Raw genomic sequence first — 10,023 nt, forward strand, 5'->3', positions numbered from 1 at the left:
TGATTTCTCCATGATTCACTCCCTGAATATCTCCACCTTTTGCCTGATTCTCTCCACCTCTTCTCTTTTCCCTGATTATCTCCCAGAATAACTCCACACTCCTAAATTCTCTCATGCTACCCATTATTCTCTCCCAGTAGATTCTCCTAACCTTTTCACAGGTTCTTTCACAATTACATCTCCTCTTTTACAGCCTCTATCCAAGAGCTTGTTCCCACACACACCCTATTCACTTGTATATTTCAACACCTCCCCTCAAGTGAATAATCCTAGTACACCTAGACCCTATACCAAGTTTGCCTCCCCTTACTTGGTAGTCCGCGACCAGTGTCTACTCCTCCCCTCAAGTTATCTCAGCACACCTGGACCCTATATCAAGTTTCTTTCTTACTTGACAGTCCGTGACCAGTGTTTCAAGTCCCTAAACTCCATAGTCCTTGACACTCTCTCTCTCTATGTGTCCAAGGCTACTATAAGTGCCCACGACCTTGACTAAAGTGCTCACACATACATCTACCACGTGGCCTACATCATCGGTGGCTCAGAGGTGGTTTTACTTTATTGGGGCAGGTTACATTGGGTTGTGGGGTCTCTCTCTCTCTCTCTCTCAGAGATTTTCACATGGCTCCTCACTCTTTGGAGCCTCACATCTTCTCTTCTCTTCAGTCTTCTTGTCGTGGCAGCATCTCTCCACGTGTCTGTCTCTTCTTTCAGTCTTCTCGGGGTAGCTTCTCTTCTTGTGGCAGCTTCTCTTCTCGTGTCCATGTCTTCCTTCAGGTCTTCTTCTCGGTGTGGATCCTCTTCTTGGGAAGAGATATTCTTCTGCTTCCATGGCTGGGGCCATGAGCTCGTCCGTCAGGTCTTTTTGCTCCATGTGAGCAACATGTTTCAATGTTTTGCTGACAGTTCCTTTGGGCTTTTTATGTTTATTTTGTATCATTATGCAATGCAAACCCAAATTTATGCGGGAGGTCTTACCTCTTGCCTTAATCTGGACAAGGGCAGTGTCTGTTCCCATTTTTATACTGATAAAATGTGCCCAATACATAATGCGTATAGCATTCATTCTCATGCACATTCCAAATGCAATTCTGGCTGTGAATAATCTTGAATTTGAGTGAGATTTATAGGCATTAACCAAGGGTTGAATGCAAAATGATGATTTTCACAATTTTATCAGCACAATTTTCCCAGAAATTACACTAAATTAAGGGTAACCAATTTGTACGGGATGGTTGGAGTGTCAAACCAACTCCGATTTGAAATCTGAAGTTATAGGGATCTGTATCAGATACCTAATGGTTAATTTGAACCCTCAATTGCACCAAAGTACAGTGATTAGCACTGATTAATCACTGATTAGCAAATTAATGCTCTGGTTTGTGTGCAGAAAACAGAGTATGCGGGGAGCTCAGATCTGGTGCCTTCCACTTCAAATGAGCTCAAATGCTTTCAAAGGCATCAATAGCAATGAGTCTAGTAGAGGATTAAGCCAAGAAACACAAGATTTGACCAAATAATGAAAGCTTAATCTCTGTTTTACCAAAGTCACCTGCAGATTTGATGAAGAGCTTGGATCTCTCTGTAGACTTGATGAAATTGATTTCTGTCTTCACCAGCTTGTAGAGCATGCTTGATTACCCCTTGTGCTAAAGGGAATTGAAGTAATTTGTTTGGAGCAAGTAGCAATGGCAAAAATACCTCAGAAAAACGGCGCCTGCAGAAACGACGAATTCTCCCAAACGCGCTGGCGGTTTGCTACGTTTTTTGCATAGGCTTGAAGAGCTTAGGGTTGGCTATTATGTGCTAGAAGGGCTTGCCCTAATTGTGAGTGTGCTAGATGCTAGAGACCCTCCACTGGCTGGGGGTGAAGGGGAAGATGAAAAACTCACTAAAAACTGATTTTTTTGCTAATTACCTACTAATCCTGATTAATTCACTAATGGGCTCATAAATCTGGTTGATTCTAGGCATGGCTCTGATACCATGTTGAAATTTGAGCAAAATGATGAGCTATGGTGGATCAAACACTAGAATCAACATGATTAACAAAGTGATTAAGAAATAATTAAGACGTAATTAGTGAATAATTAACAGATAGATTAATGTAGGCATGGATACTCAAAAACCAGCAAATTCTCATTAGGGCTATGCCTCAATTTATAGTGTTTACATCAAGCATCAAATCCCCTTGATTTCTCCATGATTCACTCCCTGAATATCTCCACCTTTTGCCTGATTCTCTCCACCTCTTCTCTTTTCCCTGATTATCTCCCAGAATAACTCCACACTCCTAAATTCTCTCATGCTACCCATTATTCTCTCCCAGTAGATTCTCCTAACCTTTTCACAGGTTCTTTCACAATTACATCTCCTCTTTTACAGCATCTATCCAAGAGCTTGTTCCCACACACACCCTATTCACTTGTATATTTCAACAGTATGTATATATGTATGTATGTATGTATGTATGTATGTATGTATGTATATATATATATATATATATATATATATATATATATATATATATATATCGTATAGTTATATACACATTATACTCTTTATATAATATATATATGCATATTACACACACACACACATATGAATGTGTGTGTGAATATGTGAATGTATATGTGTGTGTGCGGGCATGTGAAATTTTTTATGTGAGCATTTTTGTGTATATGTGTGTGCACGTGCGTGCACACGCATATGTGTGTGAGAGTGTGTGCATGTATGAAAGATCCCTGCCTCTCCGAGCAACGAATTCTAGGGTGCTAGCAGAGCGGAAGTAGCACTTCTTGCGCAAGGCAGAACCTCTCACTTGGGGCCTCGCCCACGGATATCCGGACAAGAGACTAATCCCTCGGTTCTTCCAAAACCGAACTCGAAAAAATAGCATTTGACACGGTGCCACGAGAGAGACTCTTCCAGCGCCTCTAGTCATTGGGGATCCCATCAGAGATGGTTTGGGGCATCTATGCTTTATATGAGCATGTCCTCGGGCGCATACGATGCCCCGGGGGGCTATCTGATGTTATTGCTAGCACCATAGGTGTGAAGCAAGGATGCCCAGCCCACTCTCTCCTACACTGTTTCGGTTGTACATCGATGAGGTGGCTGACTTCATTGTTCACGGTGGTGGGGACGAGGTAGACATCTGAGGTACCACAGTCCACATTATGCTATATGCAGATGATATTATTTTGGTCTCTGAGTCGCGGATGGGACTACAGCATCATCTCCATGCACTTGATGACTTCTGCACACAAAGGGGATCGAACCCATAAGTCACATGGTCAGATCAAGGAAGAGACAGAGACTTGCACTTGGATCATAGAGACCAGCGCTTTTTTCCTCATCAAGAGGCACAGCCGTTGATTCTTTTCCATAAAACAAAGACTATCCGGGATTTACTCATCTATCGTAACATAACAGAATTGAGTCTCATTTTAGGGATCCATCAGTCCAGCCTAACCCCATCCAATCCCATGGGTTAGCCAACCGCCCAACCACTGTAGTGATAGAATCTATTTAGGAATTTAGTTATGTTTTGCCCCGGGTACCAGGGAAAAGGGCTCCCAGGCCCCCTTGCCGGCGCTTCAAGCAAACTTCAAGATAGTCACACCACTTACACACCCAATATGAAATTGCTTGTCACAGATTCAGCTGTCTTTAAAACAATCTTTTAATGAAACCATAGTATCACTGATCATAATCCTCCAAAATATCCAGCTTGAATTCCAATTTCCAAAACAATCATTCCATCATCGATGTACCTATGGCATCATTGGCAACCAAAACACTCATCACCACCTGTTCACTCAGGAGCCTTTTCAATAGTTCCTAGCTCATAGTACCTGGCAATATAATCACATAAGAAAATCCAAATGGACTCTCCATTGAAGATCAGCAACATCAACCAACAGATCCATATAAAAGAGCCATGGACTCATCCCTTGAGGACTAGCAAGGACAATCAACCAGATCCATGTCCAAGTTCAGAAATCAACTCTAACTCCTTGTTCCATTTTCTTTCTCGACGCACACGTGGGTATCTTCGGCGACCCAGAGCCCGGCATGGTATGGTCAGCAACCTCTAGTTTCCTTCGCAGGTCACCTAGATCTTCACTCATAGGCCATTTCTTCGGTCCCTCATCCACCATACCGGAAGCTCAATATTTAAATCGAACCGAGGCTGGTCAAGACCTCGGCGACCTTGCTACTCGAGACGTCCTCCGTTGATTCTCCGTCAGCTGTTGTGCAACTTTATCACTTAGGTCTCCACGACCTCATTCACAAGATGGTCAAAATGCTTCCCTAGCATTCTTGACATAAAACAGTCATTTAAAAACAGGTCATAAATACAGTCTATAACGAACTCTCATCTTTCCACATTGTTCCACATCATTTCTCGTTATTCCACATTCTTCTACATCAATTCACATTGCTTATTCCACATCCAGTCATATGTATTCCCATCGTCTTCATCCATTCTCATCCAATCATATCATATTACATCTCATCACATTGAATTACATCTATTTAGATCCTCATCACATCACGTCACATTGAATTACATCTATTTAGATCTCATCACATTGAATTACATCTATTTAGATCCTCATCACATCACATCACGTCACATCCATCCTCATCACATCTCATCCATTCACATCTACCCATATCCACATCACATCACATCACTTCCATTCACATCACATCTCATCCATTCACATCTACCCCGATCCACATCACATCACATCACATCCGTTCACCTTACATCTCATCCATTCACATCTATCTAGATCCACATCACACCACATCACATCTATCCACATCACATCTCATCCATTCACATCTACCTAGATCCACATTCATCCACCTTACATCTCATCCATCCATTCACATTACATCACATCCATTCAAATATCATCACATCACATTCACATTACATCACATCCATTCAGATATCATCACATCCATCCATTCACATTACATCACATCCATTCAGATATCATCACATCACATTCACATTACATCACATCCATTCAGATATCATCACATCACATTCACATCTTATCGCATCCATTAACATCTCATCACACCCATTCACATACATCACATCCATTCACATTCATCACAACCATTCACATACATCACATTCATTGCATCCTCATCACATCGATGCATTCCATCCACATCTATCCTTATCACATCACATTCATTCCATCCATATTACATCACATTCATTCCATTCACATTACATCATGTCCACATCTATCCACATCACATCTCATTCATTCCATCTACATTACATCACATCACATCCACATCTATCCATATCTCATCACATCCATTCATATCTCATCACATTCATCCACATCCATCTATTCATTTACATTCATATCTATCCACATCCATCCATTCATTCACATTCACATCTATCCACATCCATCCATTCATTCACATGTACATCTATCACTTCACATCTCATTCTCATCCATTTACATCACATCCACCCCCATTCACACATCATCACATCTCATTCATATCTCATTTACATCACATCCACCCCCATTCACATATCATCACATCTCATCACATTCACATCCACATCCATTTACATCACATCACATCTCATCCACATCTCATCACATCCACTCACATCTCCTCGCATCACATTCACATCTTATCACATTCACATCCGCATCCATTTACATCACATCACATCTCATCACATCCACTCACATCTCATCACATTTACATCTTATCACATCACATCTCATCACATTCACATCTTATCACATTCACATCCACATCCATTTACATCACATCGCATCTCATCCACATCTCATCACATCCACTCACATCTCATCACATTCACATCTTATCACATTTACATCCACATCCATTTACATCACATCACATCTCATTCATTTACATCACATCCATTTACATCACATCACATCTCATTCATTTACATATTGTATTTTCATTCTTTAAGCTTCATTAATGAGAACTAATTCTAAACTTTCGTTTACTCATTGGATCCTCCCATATTTCCCAATAAAAATAATAATACTCAAAATTCCACTTTTGATAAATACTCATAATTTGAATTATGCCAAAAATTTCTCTTTTACCCTTCCTCTTTTTGCATAAAATAAAATTACCAAAAATTCCTCTTTTACCATTTAATTACTTGGATCTCAATATCATGGGAATTCCTCTTTTTGTATAAAAATAAATTTACCAAAATTTACTCTTTTCTCATAATCAATTAATTATGCATAATTACAAAAAACTTATTTCTCATGAATATGATGAAAATCATTCTTTTTGCATAGGATGTCTAATGAAAATCATTCTTTTTGCATAGGATGTCTAATCCTAGAATATGGTGGGAAGTCCTCTTTTAGCATTATGCATAAAAATAAGATATGTATTATTTTCTAAAAATTTTGCCATAGCTTCACTGCTATTACTGATAATTCTCAATTTTTTTTCTAAAGAATAAAATCTTGTAATGAAAATATGATAGTAGTTCCTCTTTTATGCTTAAAATCAAACTATGAATTTAAATCATAATTTTAACCATAATCATAAACTTAATTATAATTATCCCACTAGATTAAGCTAGTTCCATTATTTCTCTTTTCCCAAATTGATAAGATAATCTATTTCTCATTTAGAATCATTCAAAGTAGTTTTTAACTACTTATAAATAATCTAAAAGAAATAACCATTATTTTGTTAACACAAAATCTTAAAAATATCATTTTCTTAATCTCTAGCTTATCAAGCCTAAAGCTTAGCTTTGAATTAAGAGACTATCATTGAGAAGCATCCTTTTTCAAGGGATTTAGCCATAAAGATGGCTATTCTTTTAGAGAGAGAGAGATTTATTGAAAGAAAGCATTACAAATAAGCATAAAGATTAACTTTCTCTTAATTGAGCATTAAGACTTTAAGGGAAAGATTGATTTGAATTAAAACAATTATTTAGAAAGCTTCTCAAGCTTGAGAGGGGTTGAGAAGAAGAAAGTCATTGAGATAAATTGGAAAAAACCATAAAATTGATTTTATCTCCAAGTTTAGCTTGATTCTCAAGCTCCCAAGAGAGAGAAAAATTGAAGGGATAATAGAAAATATGATTATTTTAATATAATATTGGCATGGTATAGCTCCAATATTTTTTTACAAATGACTGAGGGTCTATTTATAGGTGAGGGAGGCCACTAACCAAGTCCAACTGGGTTCTAGAATTTTCCAGGTTTAGTTTGACTCAATTTGGATAAGATTTAAACCAGTTTGGCTCCCTTTTTGATTTGGTTTGATCCATGAGAGAGGAGAGATAAAAATATCACAATTTTTTTGAATTAAAAACCCTTCCACACGTGAAAAAGGTGCCTACCTTAAGAGTCCCCCTCTCCTTACCAAGGTGTCAAAAATGCATCATTATTCCAAAATATCTCATTTTTTTAGTAATATCTCATAATTTGTAGCTAGTAAACCTTGTACTTGTTGAAATATACAAGTGAATAGGGTGTGTGTGGGAACAAGCCCTTGGTTAGAGGCTGTAAAAGAGAAGATATAAATGTGAAAGAACCTGTGAAAAGGTGAGAAGAATCTACTGGGAGAGAATAATGGGTAGCATGAGGGAATTTAGGAGTGTGGAGATATTCTGGGAGATATTTAGGGAAAAGAGAAGAGGTGGAGAGAATCAGGCAAGAGGTGGAGATATTCTGGGAGTAAATCATGGAGAAATCAATGGGATTAGATGCTTGATGTAAACTCTATAAATTGAGGCATTGCCCTAATAAGAATTTGCTGGTTTTTGAGTATCCATGCCTACATTAATCTATTTGCTAATTATTCACTAATTACATCTTAATCACTTGCTAATCACTTTATTAATGATGTTGATTCTAGTGTTTGATCCACCATAGCTCATCATTATGCTCAAATTTTAACATGGTATCAGAGCCATGCCTAGAATCAATTAGGTTTATGAGCCCATTAGTTAATTAATTAAGATTAGTAGATAATTAGCAAAAAAATCAAATTTTTAGTGCAAAGAGAATGGAGGACTCCATTCTCTTTGCACACATAACATTAGGCTAAGCCCTTTTAGGTACTTATAGTTGACTCATAGGGCTACACACAACTCAAATCTTGTGGCCCAATTCAGCGCAGAACGCCCGCGGGAGCTCAATTACTGGGCGTCGTTTTTCTGAAGGGAATTGAAGATTTCTTCAAGCTCAGTTCAAATGTTTCTAATTCCTCCTAGCCCAAGGTGTATTCAAGCATGCTCTACAAGCTGGTGAAGACAGAATTGAGTTTCATCAAGTCTACATTGAGATCCAAGCTCTTCATCAAATCTGCAGGTGACTTTGGTAAAACAGAGATTAAGCTTTCAATATTTCATCAAATCTTGTGTTTCTTGGCTTAATCCTCTACTAGACTCATTGCTATTGATGCCTTTGAAAGCATTTGAGCTCATTTGAAGTGGAAGGCACCAGATCTGGACTCCCCGCATACTCTGTTTTTTGTAGACAAAACAGAGCATTAATTTACTAATCAGTGATTAATCAATGCTAATCACTATATTTTGGTGCAATTGAGGGTTCAAATTAACCATTAGGTATCTGATACAGATCCCTAAAGCTTCAGATTGCAAATCGGAGTTGGTTTGATACTCCAACCATCTCGTACAAATTGGTTACCCTTAATTTAATGTATTTTCTGGTGATTTTATGCTGATAAAATTGTTGTAATCATCTATTAAACACCAGATTGAGTTGTAAAAGGGTAGACACTGCCCTTGAATCTTGAAATTGGATCAAGAGGTAAGACCCCCTTCACATCACCATGAGTTCAGCACAGGAAATAGCCAAATTTAATGGGGAACAGTTCTATACATGGCAGACAAAAACCATGTATTTGCTGATGAGAAAAAATCTGTGGTGGGGATTAGTTGAAGGGAGAGATGAATGCCCAGAGAGAGGGAAAAATGAGTGGAAGAGTAGGAATGAAAAAGCATTGGGACTTATTGCACTCAGTTTAAATGATGAAATCATTCATCATATCACAGGGATACAATGGGCAAAAGATGCATGGGATGAACTCAATAAATTATTTGGTACACAAGCAAAAAATTCAAAGATAAATCTGTTAATGCAATTCTACAAATTGGACATGAAGGAAAGTGAACCTTTAATCACACACTTGAACAAATATAAAAGCATTAAGCAACAGCTGGCAGCTCTATTGGCAAAAGGTAGAAGATGATGAAGCATTAGCTGTACTTTTGAAGAGTGTGGACAAAGGAGATTATGAAAACATTGTAGCAACACTAAAGAATGTACCTGAATTAAAGATACACGAGATAGAAGCAGCTCTACTAGAGCAAGAGAGCAGAGGCAAAGAGAAGAAAGGGCTTGACTCAACAGCAGGAGAGGAAAAAGCATTCTTCACCTGAGGAGGATTCTCTCGAGGACGAGGACGAGGAAGAGGCAGAGTAGGAGGGAGGACCTTCACTTGCCACAAATGTGGAAAGCCAGGACACATGGCGAGAGACTGCTACAGCAAACCCAGTGAAGAAGGAACGACATCGGCAAACTTCATGGAGGCTCCAAGGGAAGTGGAGTCGGATCATATTTTCTAAGAGAGAGAGAGAGAGACCCCACAACCCAATGTAACCTGCCCCAATAAAGTAAAATCACCTCTGAGCCACCGATGATGTAGGCCACGTGGTAGATGTATGTGTGAGCACTTTAGTCAAGGTCACGGGCACTTATAGTAGCCTTGGACATATAGAGAGAGAGAGTGTCAAGGACTATGGAGTTTAGGGACTTGAGGCACTGGTCGCGGGCTATCAAGTAAGAGGGAAACTTGGTATAGGGTCTAGGTGTGCTAGGATTATTCACTTGAGGGGAGGTGTTAAAATATACAAGTGAATAGGGTGTGTGCGGGAACAAGCCCTTGGTTAGAGGCTGTAAAAGAGAAGATGTAAATGTGAAA

Source organism: Cibotium barometz, chromosome 39 (genome assembly GCF_041138505.1).
Source record: "Cibotium barometz isolate CiBa-2024 chromosome 39, ASM4113850v1, whole genome shotgun sequence".
NCBI classification, from domain to species: domain Eukaryota; kingdom Viridiplantae; phylum Streptophyta; class Polypodiopsida; order Cyatheales; family Cibotiaceae; genus Cibotium; species Cibotium barometz.